Source organism: Danio rerio, chromosome 7, assembly GCF_052040795.2.
Source record: "Danio rerio strain M-AB ecotype USA chromosome 7, GRCz13ab, whole genome shotgun sequence".
Classification (NCBI taxonomy): Eukaryota; Metazoa; Chordata; class Actinopteri; order Cypriniformes; family Danionidae; genus Danio; species Danio rerio.
In genome coordinates this window covers 21,903,521-21,920,171 of record NC_141027.1, presented here as the reverse complement: position 1 = coordinate 21,920,171, position 16,651 = coordinate 21,903,521, and the positions used below count along the sequence as shown (strand labels likewise).

General features: G+C 38.4%; 2 long non-coding RNA genes and 3 other non-coding genes across 5 annotated transcripts in view; all 5 read left to right on the top strand.

Annotated features, from left to right (window-relative positions):
- Positions 1-16,651, top strand: part of LOC101882514 (uncharacterized) — a 45,963-nt gene that overhangs the window by 5,591 nt on the left and 23,721 nt on the right. The window lies entirely within an intron of this gene.
- On the top strand, positions 822-986 carry LOC137496263 (U1 spliceosomal RNA). Its single transcript, XR_015496710.1, has one exon. It is a non-coding gene; the product is annotated as a U1 spliceosomal RNA (small nuclear RNA).
- LOC147843101 (uncharacterized) lies at positions 822-12,821 on the top strand. The gene is made up of 3 exons (XR_015495551.1): positions 822-1,126; positions 8,595-10,378; positions 11,520-12,821. It is a non-coding gene; the product is annotated as an uncharacterized LOC147843101 (long non-coding RNA).
- Positions 8,289-8,453, top strand: LOC137496261 (U1 spliceosomal RNA). Its single transcript, XR_015496709.1, has one exon. It is a non-coding gene; the product is annotated as a U1 spliceosomal RNA (small nuclear RNA).
- On the top strand, positions 12,383-12,547 carry LOC137496262 (U1 spliceosomal RNA). The gene has a single exon (XR_015496683.1). It is a non-coding gene; the product is annotated as a U1 spliceosomal RNA (small nuclear RNA).

Here is a 16,651-nt window from a genome sequence, read left to right as displayed (position 1 = left end):
AATATTTAATGTGTCAGACACAAAATAGACACGTCAATTTGTTTAATATAAAATTAATAGTAATCTGACCAGTTAACCGTTAATAACCGATTAATGAGCGACGGTTGTCGGTTAGCAAAATTACCCGAAATGAGCATCCCTAGCGTGTACTGTACTGTGTGTGTGTGTGTGTTTGTTTGTGTTTGTACTATACATTAAATAATAAAAAGTGTCACCCTCTCGGTTGTCATGAGGGGTAATATTAGCTAAACACACCAAAACTATTTTTATACCAGGCTGCACAAACCCTTTTTTTCTGCTGTAAAGTTGGACTTTCTAACACGCAGGGGAGTCTATGGGATTGATTCCCTCTTGAATCCAGCCTCAAGTGGTCAAGCCAGGAATTGCAGTTTCAGTCACTTCCTTATTGGCTTCATGAGTGAGAGCAGTTCCTTTGTTCCTCATGTCATTCTTTCTTTTTAATCATCTGTTGGCTGTTTTACGTCATCTCATCATTCATCAAACACCAAGAGATGTTGTAAAGGGTTTTATTGCAACATGAGTTTTTATGCTGTGGTTGAGTTTTCAAAAAGTTTGGTTTTAAACATCTGTTATTTCATTGGCTGCTCGATGCTTATGTTGCATCATGGGAAGGAACTTGCTGTGTGATATCAGGATACTCCATTGTTCAAAGATAGATTTTTAAGTGAAACTTCACATGAACTGATCAGCAAGATCTTGTTTTTGACTGTATTGAATTGCGTGATACGAGTTTGATGTTCAATCGTCATTGAAAGTTAATCTTTCGTAAGTGCCCCCTGATCAAGGCGGCTGTACAATTCATACTTACCTGGCAGGGGAGACACCATGATCAGGAAGGTGGTTCACCCAGGGTGAGGCTCAACCATTGCACTGCCGGTTGTGCTGACCCCTGCGAATTCCCCAAATGTGGGAATCTCGACTGCATAATTTCTGGTAGTGGGGGACTGCGTTCGCGCTCTCCCCTGATCACATGGTCAAAAATAGAATGAATGTTTGATCAGTGTTTTGTTTCGGATTCCTTACTTATAGATGGGGTGCAAATAACTGGTGTGCTGTGCATGTGCAACCAAAATAAAGCTTTTCTGTCTGCCAACATAAACATATAGTGCAATATCTGCAGCAAATACGTTTTGCAGCAAAATGTTGCAGCAAAGTGACAAATTACTTGATGTATTTTCAGCCTCGGTGGATTTCTGCTCTTCACTCATAAAAAAGAAATTTTCATTAGCAAACTTTTATTTTATTGTTCAATAAAACAGTATAATAATACCTTATTCTGTAATGGGTAGCGTGTGTGTGTGTGTGTGTGTTTGTGTGTGTGTTTGTGTGTGTGTTTGTGTGTGTGTGTGTGTGTGTGTGTGTGTGTGTGTGCTTGAATACAGGGGTTGGACAATGAAACTGTAACCGTAGCCAACTTGGTGTTGGAGGTTTCATGGCTAATCTTAACCAGCCTGGTGACCAGTCTTCATTGATTGCACATTCCAACAGTAAGAGCAGAGGGTGAAAGATTAATTAGAGTAATTGCACAGTTTTGCTTGATATATTGAAATGCAGCATACCATCAACAGGGCTCGAAATAGCGACCAAAATTTAAGCTATGCGACCTCAAAATATATTTTGCGAGCATTTGTGCGACTGCATAAAGTGGTTGTAGTGCGACCTGTTGTTGTTTTTTTCCTTTAAAAACGTGCTGAATCGCTCTTTCATGTCACTATATCAGTTCATATCAGCTGTCAATCACTCAAGACTTTCCGCTGTCAGATGACAGGGAGCTTTAGTTACCATGGCGAATGCAAACGATTGAATAGTGAAAAGTACACCTAATCACGGTGCGTTTCAATATCTGTGTTCAGCGCAAATGTTCGCTAAATGTAAAATTTAACACCATCGCCAACAGGAGTAACTGGATGCATGAGAAATATGTCTGAAAGGGATCTCTGAGTGCTAACCTGGATTGTAACCAAAAAAAAACCTAAAACCACACCTGTCCAACTCCTTTCAGATTGAAGTGTGCAACTCAATTCTACTGTTTCCATCAAAACGTTTTGTCTGCAGCTCCACTGTGTCAATATACATTGTCTGGCTACCATAGCTAAACTTGTGGTCACTTGTGCCAACGTCAAGGATTGGTTTCAATGGTGCCAGCAGTGAAAATATTAAACTGTGGATAATGTGAAACATGTATTGTTCTCTGAGTCCACCTGCACTGTCTTTTCTGCATTCTGGAGGTTTATAGTGTGGAGAATCCCCAAAGAACTGTACCACGCAGGCTGTTGCATGACCAGAGTGAAGCATGGGGGTGGATCAGTGAGGGTTTGGGCTGCAATATCATGGCATTCCCAAGGCCCAATACTTGTGCTAGATGTGTGCATCACTGCCAAGGACTACTGAACCATACTGGAGGACCATGTGCACCCAATGGTTAAAACGGTGTATTCTAAAGCTGAAGTATCAGGATGTACACACTAGAGCTGCACAATTAATCGTTAAAATATTGCGATCTCGATTCGACCCCCTAGACGATCTTAAACCAGCATTTCTACGATTCTGACAATCATATTTTCAAGTTCAGGAGAGAAGAAAAGGCGGCTGCACGAGTCTTTTCATTGTTTTACACACGTTGCTCAGTGACATTGACACCTCCAAATGATGTTGAATGAGTCACATACTGTATTTATAAGGTATAATTCACCTAAATTTTTGTCTAAACATGATGTTTTTGCGATCGGGAAATCACACGTGACATGAGCTGCTGACCGTGAGCTGTTATCACAGAGAGGGCGCGTCTACTTTAGTGAACAGAACCTGCATATGTTGCGAGTAACAGGTAATACAGTTGCAAATAATATTCTGTTTGTGGCACAGAGTGATCGTTTGGGAGCCGTGTGCGAAGTATGAACAAGCACTTAGCAGTCAAAATGAAACCGAAAGTGTGCACTTCATTTATATGATCATATCACATTTTAGAGTTATGATTACGACAAGCATTTGATATGTTTTTTCTTTCATAACGAACCCATAGTTGTGCATAAAAAATATTTACAATGTCAGTATAACTACTCTAGCCTATATGTTAAATATAATCTCATAATGGCAAATGTCTGAATTTACCAGTGAATTAAAATTTTTATAAGTAGAATAGAATTATTTATAAAAACCAGTAGACCTACACATATTATTATCGATGTTGTGCCATATGTTTGTTTTTACCATACCTTTATTTACATCTACAGAATCGTGAGAGAATCATGATCTTTATTTTAAGCAAAAAAATCGCGATTCTCTTTTTAGCCAGGATCGTGCAGCTCTAGTACACACGGCAACTAGTGACAGTTCTTTGAACATGAACGTAAAGTTGAACATTTCCCATTGCCTGCAGAGTCACCAAATCCTAATATTATTGAACCACTTTGGGGTTTTTTGGCAAATAGTCAGGAAATGTTTTCTTCCACCAGTATCGCATAGTGACCTGACTAGGGATGTCCCGATACAACATTTTAACTTCCGATACGATACCAATATTGCAGCCTATCGTACGAACCGATACCGATATAAATTCGATATCAGCACAAATTATGAATACTTTTACCTATTTTGTTGAGTCGAATGTATAAAAGGCTAGATCAAACTGACAACAAGGTCTGCAACAGTAAGTATGGAAAAAAAAAAAACCAATTTAGTAAATATTGGTTGCATAAATGTGAACCTTTTACATAAGAATATATATAAAAGAATAAATATTAAGACCCTGAAAAATATCTTAATTAAATAAACAAAAATACATTTTTAAAGTGCAAACTACTAATTAAAGGTCACTTCAGTTATTTATTTTTTAATATCAGCAGATGGTAAAAACAGCTGAGAGCAGGAACATAAGTAAAAAAAAAAAACATTGTTAATTGAACAACTGCTAAAGGTTAGGTGTCCAAAGTTTCATTTTCACACACAGCTCTTTGATAAATTTTTGATCCAGTTAAGCTGAAAAATAGCTTTCAAACTGGGCAGCAGAAATACATTATTGTTAAGTTAATAGAAATGTGCAGTATGGTTATTAAAAACATTTACATGATCAGATCTATTTCATCTGTGTTTGTATCTTAAGAAGATTATGGCTGTATCAATGTCCCCAAACATTATTAATTTTATAATAATATATATTGCACATTATCTTTAACATAAATATACTTGCAGTAGCTGGATTGAAACTTTTCTCCACAGCACATGAAATAATGTGACTTTTAAGAATAATTTTATTTATCAAAATTCATTATATTTGAATGATATATTGCACAGATTCCACCCTACTCACATGGGAAAAGTAGACACTTTATCTTTCTGGGATTTTTAAAGAAGAGTTAAACATGGGAATGCCTCTAATTAAATTTACCTTCTGCCCCAAAAGTAATACCATTCTTTCTTTTACACTGTAATGGCCCTCAGCAACAAAATGATTTCTTATTCTAATTTAACATACAATTAAAACAACAAAGATGTTTAGCATTTTACATGACACTGTGTCTTTTCAGAGTGTTCAAGTAAAAAAAATTGAATAAAGAATAGGAAATCCACTATTTTACTCCTATTATCCATGTGCACCACTGACAGGTTAAATCTGCTCCCTCTCTAGTATTGGTGCTGCTGAGAGATTGAGATGCACCGGCCAAAGTGTGCGTATAAAATAATAATAACTTTTTCTAGTATTTTGGACATATATGGAAGATTTGAAATGGGCCTATAATTAGCTAAGTTGTTGGGGTCCAGTTGCGGTTTCTTATTAATAGGCTTAATAACAGCTAGCTTGTAAGAATTTGGAACATAGCCTAAAGATAAAGAAGAGTTGATAATGTTAAGAAGAGGTTCTCCTATAGCAGGCAGCAATTCTTCCAGTAATTTTGTTGGAATTGAGTCTAGCATACACGTAGCTGGTTTAGAGCCATTTATAATTTTATCTAGCTCTTCCTGTTCTATGATTTTGAAGCACTGTAGGTTATTATTATGATTCAGTGAAATATTTACAGGATTTGGAGTATAAGCCGGTGCAGAAAGTTTAACATCTCCTATTTTCTGTCTAAAGCCTTCTATTTTATCACTGAAAAAATTCATGAAGTCATCACTACTAATTAGCGGTAGAACATTTTGTTCCAAAGATGACCGATTATTTGTTAATTTAGCTATGGTGCTAAAAATCTAGGATTGTTATGATTTATTTTCTGTCAGTTTGTGGAGGTGCTTAGCCCTGGCAGACTTTAGAGCCCTCCTATAGCTTGATATACTGTCTTTGTATGCAATTCTAAAACCTCTAAATTAGTTAATGGGTGTAGTGCGACATGCTGTTTTTAACTTTTTTCTTTTTTCCTAAAAACCTGCTAAATCTCTCTTCCCTGCCGCTATATTGGTTTTTATTAGCTGTCAATCACTCAAGGCTTTCTGCTGTCAGTTGACGGAGCTTTAATAACCACGGGAAATGCAAACAGCTGAATAGTGAAAAGCTTACAGGTCTGCTAACCCCACATAAACTTACAAATAAAGGCACAGAAGACTGCGATCATGACGTTGGTGGATGTTGCTCCGCCAGCTGAGATCAATTGAGTGTTTTCGAAGAAGGTGCCTGAATTATGATGCGTTACATTCACTGCGTGTTCAGCGCAAATGTCCGCTAAATGGAATCTAATACTGTACACATCATCGCCAAAGAAACTCGCCTTTACTAAGTTTACACTGAAACTGCGGCTTGTAACAGAGTGGTATTGCTCCGGTGGTAATCGCGAGAATCCTGCTCTGCTTGCTCAAAAATTGGTGTGGCTGACTCGCCTGCTTTATTCCCCAAACACAAAAAAATGAAGATCCGCTCATAACGAGACTGAACATTTAAAATGACACAAACCCAAACCCATACTTTTAAAGAGTGATAGAAATGAGACTTTACTTTTTGTCAGTTCGTTCTTGAGATATTATATTTCTACTTAGTTACTGATAACTGTTTTGCAGCTTTCAGCCTTGAATTGAATGATTATAATAAATCTTGCATTTATTTTGTAGCAGAAATAGGCTAGTATTTATTAAATTGACATGCATATAAAAACAATAGTGCAAAATAAAGATTTCTTACTGCAATTTTACTTTTTTTTTTATGCAAACCATAAATTTATTTTTCATAAAGTAACAAACTTTTTATAGCAGATAGCTTGCATTCAAAGCAGCATCATAGTGAGAAATGTAATTCATTGCAACTGTTATTGTCCTTTTCATCATCATTAATATTCTATAATTATTGGACATATATTTTGGAATTATTGCTGAGTCTGAGAGTTTTATTCATTTGATTGTTTATTTCACATTTCTTGTTTGTAAAGGCTAAATGAAAATAAAAAGTAAACATTATTTTTTTTAACTATTTTTGAACTAAGTTATACAAATTTATAAAAGCCTGGATGTTATTATAGACTTTGCAAATTCAGTATGCAGACATTTGTGGGTACAGACATCCATTTTGTGCAGTCTTGCCAGTTTTTTCCCAGCTATTATTGTTCATATCGATATCGGAATTATATTGTATCGACTGAAATTAAGAAATATATTGTGATATAAATTTTTGCTGTATCGCCTAGCCCTAACCTCTGTACATGTAAGCATACATGCATCATATACAGCGGTAGGACAATGAAACTGAAACACTGGCCATGTTGGCCGTTTTATGGTTAAATTTGACCAGCCTGGTGGCAAATCTTTATTGATTGCACATTCCACCAGTAAGAGCATAGTGTGAAAGTTTAATTCGAGTAATGGCAAATGTTACGAACCCCAGTTTTTTAAGGCTCGTCTAGGGAAGGGGTTAGCAACATAAAAGGACACGGAAACCAGAGTTACAATTCTCTATTTATTTAGAGACCAGAAAATACGTATCCTATTAATTAAGGTGGCAACAGAAATATAAATCATTAATCAAACAATAACCAAGTCAAAGCAATTGCTTTGACTAACAAACAAAACATATATTATAAAGAAAATATTGATAAAAAACAAGAAAATCATAGATCAAAGAAACGGCACAACACCAGCATGGCTCCTCAGCAGCGGCTGCACAAGACGCGCACAGAAGTTCGGACCTTCTTCATCAAGGCAAGATACGGAGAGATTCTCAGCAAGTACGGGTCATACCCTCCAAAGAGAGACAAGATCGCGAGGATCGGTCAGACGCGCTGGAAATCAAGAGCCACCCCGACACACACTCAGCTTCCGCTTATAAAGGCGACAAGTTGAATTAGCGGCAGGTGCAAGGCGGAGCCAGCCTCAAAGAAAAGAAATTGCAATTAATAAAACAATCTTCACCACAACACAATCACGAAGAGAATAATAATAATAATAATGAAGAAAGGCTAAATAAAGAATAAACCGTGACACAAAGTTTTGCTTAAAATATTGCAATGCACACAACATTTTGGGTGATCGTTACACCCTTTATATATATATATATATATATATATATATATATATATATATATATATATATATATATATATATATATAAGTATATGGGTTTGCTAATGAAACTGGTACACCTGGTTTTAAACTATTAGTATGGTGTAAGGCAGGGTTGTCCAAACTGTCCTAGAAGACTGGGGTCCTACAGTTTTTAGCTCCATCCTCGCAGGTGTGTTAAGTTGTTTCTAGAAAGCCTAGTACGAGCGTGATTAGCTAGCCCAGGTGTGTCTGATTGGGGTTGGAACATAAACCATTTTTTCTGCTGCACAGTTGGACTTTCTAACACGCAGGGGAGTCTATGGGATTGATTCCCTTTTGAGTCCAGCCTCAAGTGGTCAAGCCAGGTATTGCAGTTTCAGTCACTTCCTTATTGGCTTCATGAGTGAGAGCAGTTCCTTTGTTCCTCATGTCATTCTTTCTTTTTAATCATCTGTTGGCTGTTTTACGTCATCTCATCATTCATCAAACACCAAGAGATGTTGTAAAGGATTTTATTGCAACATGAGTTTTCATACTGTGGTTGAGTTTTCAAAAAGTTTGGGTTTAAACATCTGTTATTTCATTGGCTGCTCGATGCTTCTGTTGCATCATGGGAAGGAACTTGCTGTGTGATATCAGGATACTCCATTGTTCAAAGATAGATTTTTAAGTGAAACTTCACATGAACTGATCAGCAAGATCTTGTTTTTGACTGTATTGAATTGCGTGATACGAGTTTGATGTTCAATCGTCATTGAAAGTTAATCTTTCGTAAGTGCCCCCTGATCAAGGCGGCTGTACAATTCATACTTACCTGGCAGGGGAGACACCATGATCAGGAAGGTGGTTCACCCAGGGTGAGGCTCAACCATTGCACTGCCGGTTGTGCTGACCCCTGCGAATTCCCCAAATGTGGGAATCTCGACTGCATAATTTCTGGTAGTGGGGGACTGCGTTCGCGCTCTCCCCTGATCTCATGGTCAAAAATAGAATGAATGTTTGATCAGTGTTTTGTTTCGGATTCTTTACTTATAGATGGGGTGCAATTAAATGGTGTGCTGTGCATGTGCAACCAAAATAAAGCTTTTCAGTTTGCTAACATAAACATATAGTGCAATATCTGCAGCAAATCCATTTTGCAGCAAAATGTGCGTCAGTGACAAATTACTTGATGTATTTTCAGCCTCAGTGGATTTCTGCTCTTCACTCTAAAAAAAAAAAAAAAAAAAAAAAAGGATAATTTCAATAGCGAACTTAATTTTATTGTTCAATAAAACAGTGTAATACCTTATTCTGTAATGGGTAATCCGTGTGCGTGTGTGTACTCTTCTAGCATACAGGGGTTGGACAATGAAACCGTAATATTGGCCAACTTGGTGTTGGAGGTTTCATGGCTAATTTTGACCAGCCTGGTGTCCAGTCTTCATTGATTGTACATTCCAGCAGTATGTTCTTACTCGTATGCTCTTACGCTCTTGAATGTGTTATTAGAGTGGTAGCGCAGTTTTGCTTAAAATATTAAAAATGCACACAACCTATTATGGATGACTTATCAGAGTTCAAAAGAGGACAAATTGTTGGTGCATGTTTGCCTGGCACATCTGTCACCAAGACAGCAAGTCTCTGTGATATATCAAGAGCCACGGTATCCAGGGAAATGTCAGCATACCTTTAAGAAGGAAGGACCAAATTACAAAGGAGTAACTGTGGACACGAGAAAGCTGTCTAAATGGATGTCTGGTTTCTAACTCAGACTGTATTCAATAATTCCTGCTTTACTACTGTTTGATTGTCTTTCCCTACTGCTCCGCGTTTTGCACTCTTGCTTTTTATATTTTATATACGAATTTTAACTTCAGCCTATTAGCACAGTGCTCAAATGCCACAACTTGATTAATATTGAATACAAACTTTCTGGAATACAACTGTACTAACAAAAGTGGAATCGTCGACTAAACAACCTCCCACTACCAGCAGCTTACATGCCTGAGACCGAATAACACATACTGCCAAAAATGCCTCTGGTTTGGATCGATTCAGAATCTTCCTGCTGCACACTCCCTGCAGACTTCTACAAAAAGCTGCAGTTCTTGAAACAAAGTTACCTAGGATCTGACCAGAACTGCTGGATTACACGGGAGTGCTTCATTATGGACCCTCACGGCACATACAGCCAGTGACTCCTGTAAATCTACTCGAGCTACTCTGCTTTCATTACAGAAAATCAGAATGAAACTGTTGAAAATGGGCATGCTAATGCTAACTGATGGCATAAACCAGATGCGAGACCAAGAGTTATCCAGTGTAAAGGTGTATGTGTGGTTCCCTGAGTCCATCTTTAATGTCTTTTCTAGATCTAGGAGAGTTACAGTGTGGAGAATCCCCAAAGAAGTTTACCACCCAGACTGTTGCATCCCCAGAGTGAAGCACGTGGGAGGATCTGTGATGGTTTGGGCTGCAATATCACAGCATTCCCTAGGACCAATACCTGTGCTAGATGAGCGGATCACTTCCAAAGATTACTAAACTATTCTCGAGGACCATGTGCACCCAGTGGTTCAAACATTTCATCCTGAAGGCGGTGCAATGTATCAGGATGATGATGCACAAATACAAACAGCAAAACTGGTGACAGTAATTTGATGAACGTGAAAGTGAAGTTGAGCTTCTCCCATTGAGCAACTTTGGTGTGTTTTGGCGAATTGAGTGAGGAAATGTTTTCTTCCATCAGCATCATGTAGTGACCTGAAAACTATTTTGCAAGAAGAATGCTCAAAATCACTGTGGCTACTGTGCAGGACTTGTTTCTGTCATTCCCAAGACAAATCAATGCTATATCGCCTGCAAAAGGAGGCCTTGCACCATACTAATGAATTATTATAGTTTAAAACCAGGGGCCTCATGTACGAAGACTTGCGTGGAAATCTTACTAAAACATTGCGTACGCACAAAGCTGTAAATGTGCGTACGCAGAAAAAAATTCAGATGTATGAAACACTGCGTACGCCGAATCTCACGCATATTCTTTTGTACATCCGAATGAACGTGAAACTGAGCGCAACATGCACGAGCGCAAAACCCCTCCCTGCCTCCTCCCCCGTATGAATATGCTAATGACTATGCTATTGGCAAAACCCAACGAAAAAGCAACGGCAAAATCAAACAAAAAGAGAAACTTTGAACAGAATGTGAATTGGAGGTGCTGCTTTCGGAGGTAGAACGGAGAAAAGCTGTGTTATTTGCAAGTTTGTTCTCCGGAATTAACAACAAAAGAAAAAAATAGAGTGGGAGAGTTTAGCTGATACGGTTAACACAGTTGGGTCTGAACATCGCACTGAGTGCATTTAAAAAAGAAATAGTGTGGTTTATATCTGTAAACTGTTGCAGTACCCTTAGCAGTCTCAGTGGCGCACCTCATAAGAAGCATAAGATCATATACTGACTCGTTCGAGCACAAACTCGGTTCGAATCCAGCGTCTGATGAATTCTTCTTTTTTTCCCGCTACATATCAGATTTTGCCCACTATTTATCACGAGAAAGACAAGTAGGAATCATTAATAAGTTTGTGCATCATATTTTATTTGCACATTTATTGAATGGAAATGTTTCTGATTCACGCATGCAAATTTATCTTCAGATAGTGTCTTTATAGCAATGTGCGTGCAGTAGATAGCTCAGATTACATTGGGAAAACAGGCAACTGCTGCAAATTGTGCTTTAATGTTTAGCTGGTCAACTGTATGGTATGGAAATCTTACATACCTACTATATGAACCCGTCTCATACAGCTGCCATTGCAAGGCTCAGACACTTTGTAGAGAAGAATTTAACACAACTGCCTCTAGGAGTCGCCAATGGAAATAAAACAGACACGCACAAAAAATGTGCGTACGCCTGCCAGAAAGCTGCCGTGAAGGTGCGCACATTCCCACGTTCAGTTCATTGTTAGTAAATCCAAACGTGAGCGATTCTGAGCGTGAAACCTGGCGTACGCAAAGTTTTTGTGCGTACGCAGCGTTGATACATGAGGCCCCAGGTGTTTCCTTTTGTCCTTAGTAACCACTATACATTTTGGCTTTACATTTAGTAGGCCACCAGTGATCATTTGTAATATGTATTTGTATAATTTTGTTATGAACCAGAAGAAAACAATAAAAAAAAAACTTTAATTCAAAAACAAAACTGTGTTTTAGTTTCATTGGCCAACTCATATACTTGTGTGTGTGTCCATCCATCCATCCACCCACATGTTTTTAAGCCTACTATAAATTAAATGAATGAGTCGTAAAAGGTGTCACCCTCTCGGTTGTCATGAGGGGTATTATAAGCTAAACACACCAAAACTATTTTTATACCAGGCTGCATAAACCCTTTTTTTCTGCTGTAAAGTTGGACTTTCTAACACGCAGGGGAGTCTATGGGATTGATTCCCTCTTGAATCCAGCCTCGAGTGGTCAAGCCAGGAATTGCAGTTTCAGTCACTTCCTTATTGGCTTCATGAGGGAGAGCAGTTCCTTTGTTCCTCATGTCATTCTTTCTTTTTAATCATCTGTTGACTGTTTTACGTCATCTCATCATTCATCAAACACCAAGAGATGTTGTAAAGGGTTTTATTGCAACATGAGTTTTCATACTGTGGTTGAGTTTTCAAAAAGTTTGTTTTAAACATCTGTTATTTTATTGGCTGCTGATTCTGTTGCATCATGGGAAGGAACTTGCTGTGTGATATCAGGATACTCCATTGTTCAAAGATAGATTTTTAAGTGAAACTTCACATGAACTGATCAGCAAGATCTTGTTTTTGACTGTATTGAATTGCGTGATACGAGTTTGATGTCCAATCGTCATTGAAAGTTAATCTTTCGTAAGTGCCCCCTGATCAAGGCGGCTGTACAATTCATACTTACCTGGCAGGGGAGACACCATGATCAGGAAGGTGGTTCACCCAGGGTGAGGCTCAACCATTGCACTGCCGGTTGTGCTGACCCCTGCGAATTCCCCAAATGTGGGAATCTCGACTGCATAATTTCTGGTAGTGGGGGACTGCGTTCGCGCTCTCCCCTGATCACATGGTCAAAAATAGAATGAATGTTTGATCAGTGTTTTGTTTTGCAATCCTTACTGATAGATGGGGTGCAAATATCTGGTGTGCTGTGCATGCGCAACCAAAATAAAGCTTTTCTGTCTGCCAACATAAACATATAGTGCAATATCTGCAGCAAATCCGTTTTGCAGCAAAATGTGCATCAGTGACAAATTACTTGATGTATTTTCAGCCTCAGTGGATTTCTGCTCTTCACTCTAAAAAAAAAAAAAAAAAAAAAAAAAAAAAGGATAATTTCAATAGCGAACTTAATTTTATTGTTCAATAAAACAGTGTAATACCTTATTCTGTAATGGGTAATCCGTGTGCGTGTGTGTACTCTTCTAGCATACAGGGGTTGGACAATGAAACCGTAATATTGGCCAACTTGGTGTTGGAGGTTTCATGGCTAATTTTGACCAGCCTGGTGTCCAGTCTTCATTGATTGTACATTCCAGCAGTATGTTCTTACTCGTATGCTCTTACGCTCTTGAATGTGTTATTAGAGTGGTAGCGCAGTTTTGCTTAAAATATTAAAAATGCACACAACCTATTATGGATGACTTATCAGAGTTCAAAAGAGGACAAATTGTTGGTGCATGTTTGCCTGGCACATCTGTCACCAAGACAGCAAGTCTTTGTGATATATCAAGAGCCACGGTATCCAGGGAAATGTCAGCATACCTTTAAGAAGGAAGGACCAAATTACAAAGGAGTAACTGTGGACACGAGAAAGCTGTCTAAATGGATGTCTGGTTTCTAACTCGGACTGTATTCAATAATTCCTGCTTTACTACTGTTCGATCGTCTTTGCCTACTGCTCCGCGTTTTGCACTCTTGCTTTTTATATTTTATATACAAATTTTAACTTTAGCCTATTAGCACAGTGCTCAAATGCCACAACTTGAAGATTAATGTTGAATACAAACTTTCTGGAATACAACTGTACTAACAAAAGTGGAATCGCCGACTAAACAACCTCCCACTACCAGCAGCTTACATGCCTGAGACCGAATAACACATACTGCCAAAAATGCCTCTGGTTTGGATCGGTTCAGAATCTTCCTGCTGCACACTCCCTGGAGACTTCTACAAAAGGCTGCAGTTCTTGAAACAAAGTTACCTAGGATCTGACCAGAACTGCTGGATTACACGGGAGTGCTTCATCATGGACCCTCACAGCATATACAACCAGTGACTCCTGGGGCCTGTTTCAGAAAGCAGGTTAAGTTAAAACTCAGAGTAGTTTAACCCTGAAATGAGAGAAACTCTGGGTTTTTCGTTTCAAAATGGCAGGTTTGTTAAACTCGAGAAAGCAGGGTAAGTCAAGCCTGTTTCTGAAAGAGAGGTAACTTTAACTCAGAGTCAGTTACCGTGGTAACTTACTCTGTGAATCTAACCTGGTCCGGAGCAGGTTTTATTCTCTAAACTCTGAGTTTCTGTTGGTCTCCTCCCCTTTTTAAAGATGAAGCGGTATTTCTCGCATTAGTCTTACATTTCCACACACCTATTTTAGAGCTCATTTTGGAGATGTGCATAAAAAAGATTGATGGAAACGTCATGATTCACATAACTTTTGAAAATACGCATAATATAACATGTGCATAACTGAGTAGGTTAAACTTTTATTTGATAAGATGCACATAAACTACGAAGTGCACTTAACAAATTACAGTATGTACATTAAAAAATGGTTTGTTAGATATGATGATGAAAATGTGTGTGAAAGAACAAACCAGCAGACTGAACACACTGCAGAACATCTTAAATGTTGTTTAAGTCATTCTAAAATGCCTTTACTGTTTCAGTATTAGTGTATATTATTAATTACCTCCGAGCGTCTGGAGCGTGTCAAGAGCTCTGCGTCTGGCTTCAAACGCCCCCACGTGTTCATTTGTGTGTCAATTGTCTTCTGAGGCGCAAGTACATTAATTAAATAAAAAATCATTGATGCAGCTTCTTCTACCGCAGTAATTCTGTTTTTACTGTTGATATTTGGCGCAAGTTAATCAGGAAGTGACGATTGTGTTCTCTTTGACTCTTTGGATAAAAACGCTGCTTTATTTTTAGGCGTTATTCCAGTTTTGCACATTTATGTAATAGCCTATATTTTGATGGAAACACAGTTATTGTCTACATTTTTGTCACACACAGAACAAAGTCACGTACGAGGCTTGTCCTTTTTTTCATAAATAATTAGCTTAACCTTCGACATGCACTGTTACTAGATTAATGGGATTATTATTCTGTCTAAATTATTTTATTACTGCTTACCTTCTTAATGTTATATCAACCTCTATCACTTGATCAATAAAAAGGCAGACACAAGTGCACTGTTAAATCTATTAAAACTGATAAGTGTATAAAAGTTTAGAAAAAAAGTATAAACGTCACACATTACATTACTTATTTTATTATACTTACATATTTAAATACTTAAAATTAAAAATTACGCATTAACTTGAGCAGCTGTTTTCCCACGCTGTCTCCGTTTCACTGATGGTTGCTTCATTTTAAATATATACACTCATATTTGCTATAACTTTGCATGAGCACCAAGTTCAGCTGGAGAAAGAAATGCAGAAATGCTCTCTTTTTTTAAGATGTTGCCATAGTAACTCGTAATATCTGTGCTCCATTAATAATGCCTTTTTATAGTCACGGTGCACGCGCTTAACTCTGAGTTGGTCTACTCAAAGTTGATTGACCCAGCTCAGATCAGCTGTTCTGAAACCGAAAACTCAGAGTTTTTAATCTCTCTGTAAATCAACTCAGAGTTCAAGTTTAAACTCCGAGTTGTTTGAACCTCCTTACTGAAACAGGCCCCTGTAAATCTACTCGAGCTACTCTGCTTTCATTACAGAAAAACAGAATGAAACTGTTGAAAATGGGCATGCTAATGCTAACTGATGGCATAAACCAGATGCGAGACCAAGAGTTATCCAGTGTAAAGGTGTATGTGTGGTTCCCTGAGTCCATCTTTAATGTCTTTTCTAGATCTAGGAGAGTTACAGTGTGGAGAATCCCCAAAGAAGTTTACCACCCAGACTGTTGCATCCCCAGAGTGAAGCACGGGGGTGGATCTGTGATGGTTTGGGCTGCAATATCACGACATTCCCTAGGACCAATACCTGTGCTAGATGAGCGGATCACTTCCAAAGATTACTAAACTATTCTCGAGGACCATGTGCACCCAGTGGTTCAAACATTTCATCCTGAAGGCGGTGCAATGTATCAGGATGATGATGCACAAATACAAACAGCAAAACTGGTGACAGTAGTTTGATGAACGTGAAAGTGAAGTTGAGCTTCTCCCATTGAGCAACTTTGGTGTGTTTTGGCGAATCGAGTGAGGAAATGTTTTCTTCCATCAGCATCATGTAGTGACCTGAAAACTATTTTGCAAGAAGAATGCTCAATCACTGTGGCTACTGTGCAGGACTTGTTTCTATGGCTGTAACGATACACGATATGAAATCGAAATCGCGACACTCAGATCAACAATCTTGTGTCGCGGTGTGATAAGGGAGAATCGCGACACACCCTGTGACTACCTTTCCAATAACGTCACGCGTGCCTGCTAAAGTTGATCTAGTTGAAGAAGAACGTGAGGAAACACTTTCCCGTTCGACATTACGAGCACTACTCCGTTTAAGCCCTCGCAATATGCATTTAGCCAAGAGAGCTCGCACGGAGCTCTTAGCAAGGGACCGTCTAAATGTGTCAGGAATATCAAAAACAAAACCAACTTAACCCCGCTTGACAACAGACAATGGCAAAAACATTGCCAATGCTGTCAAAGCGGCTGGATTTTCACCGCATATACGATGCTTTGCTCACACTGTTAATGTGGCTGCGCAGAGAGGGATGGGCGTTCACCAGATGCCACGACTCCTCTGCAGAGTAAGGAAAGTTGTCACGTTTTTTCACTGCAATGTTGACATGATGGTGTTTCTGAAGAATTTTCAACTTCCTTAAATCAAACGAGTTTGGTATTCTTGAGAGAAACAAGTTGTTTATTTGTTTAATGTTTACTTGACTTGTGGTTTGCAGCACAGGCACTTTTCTGTAACCGTGCTGTGCGC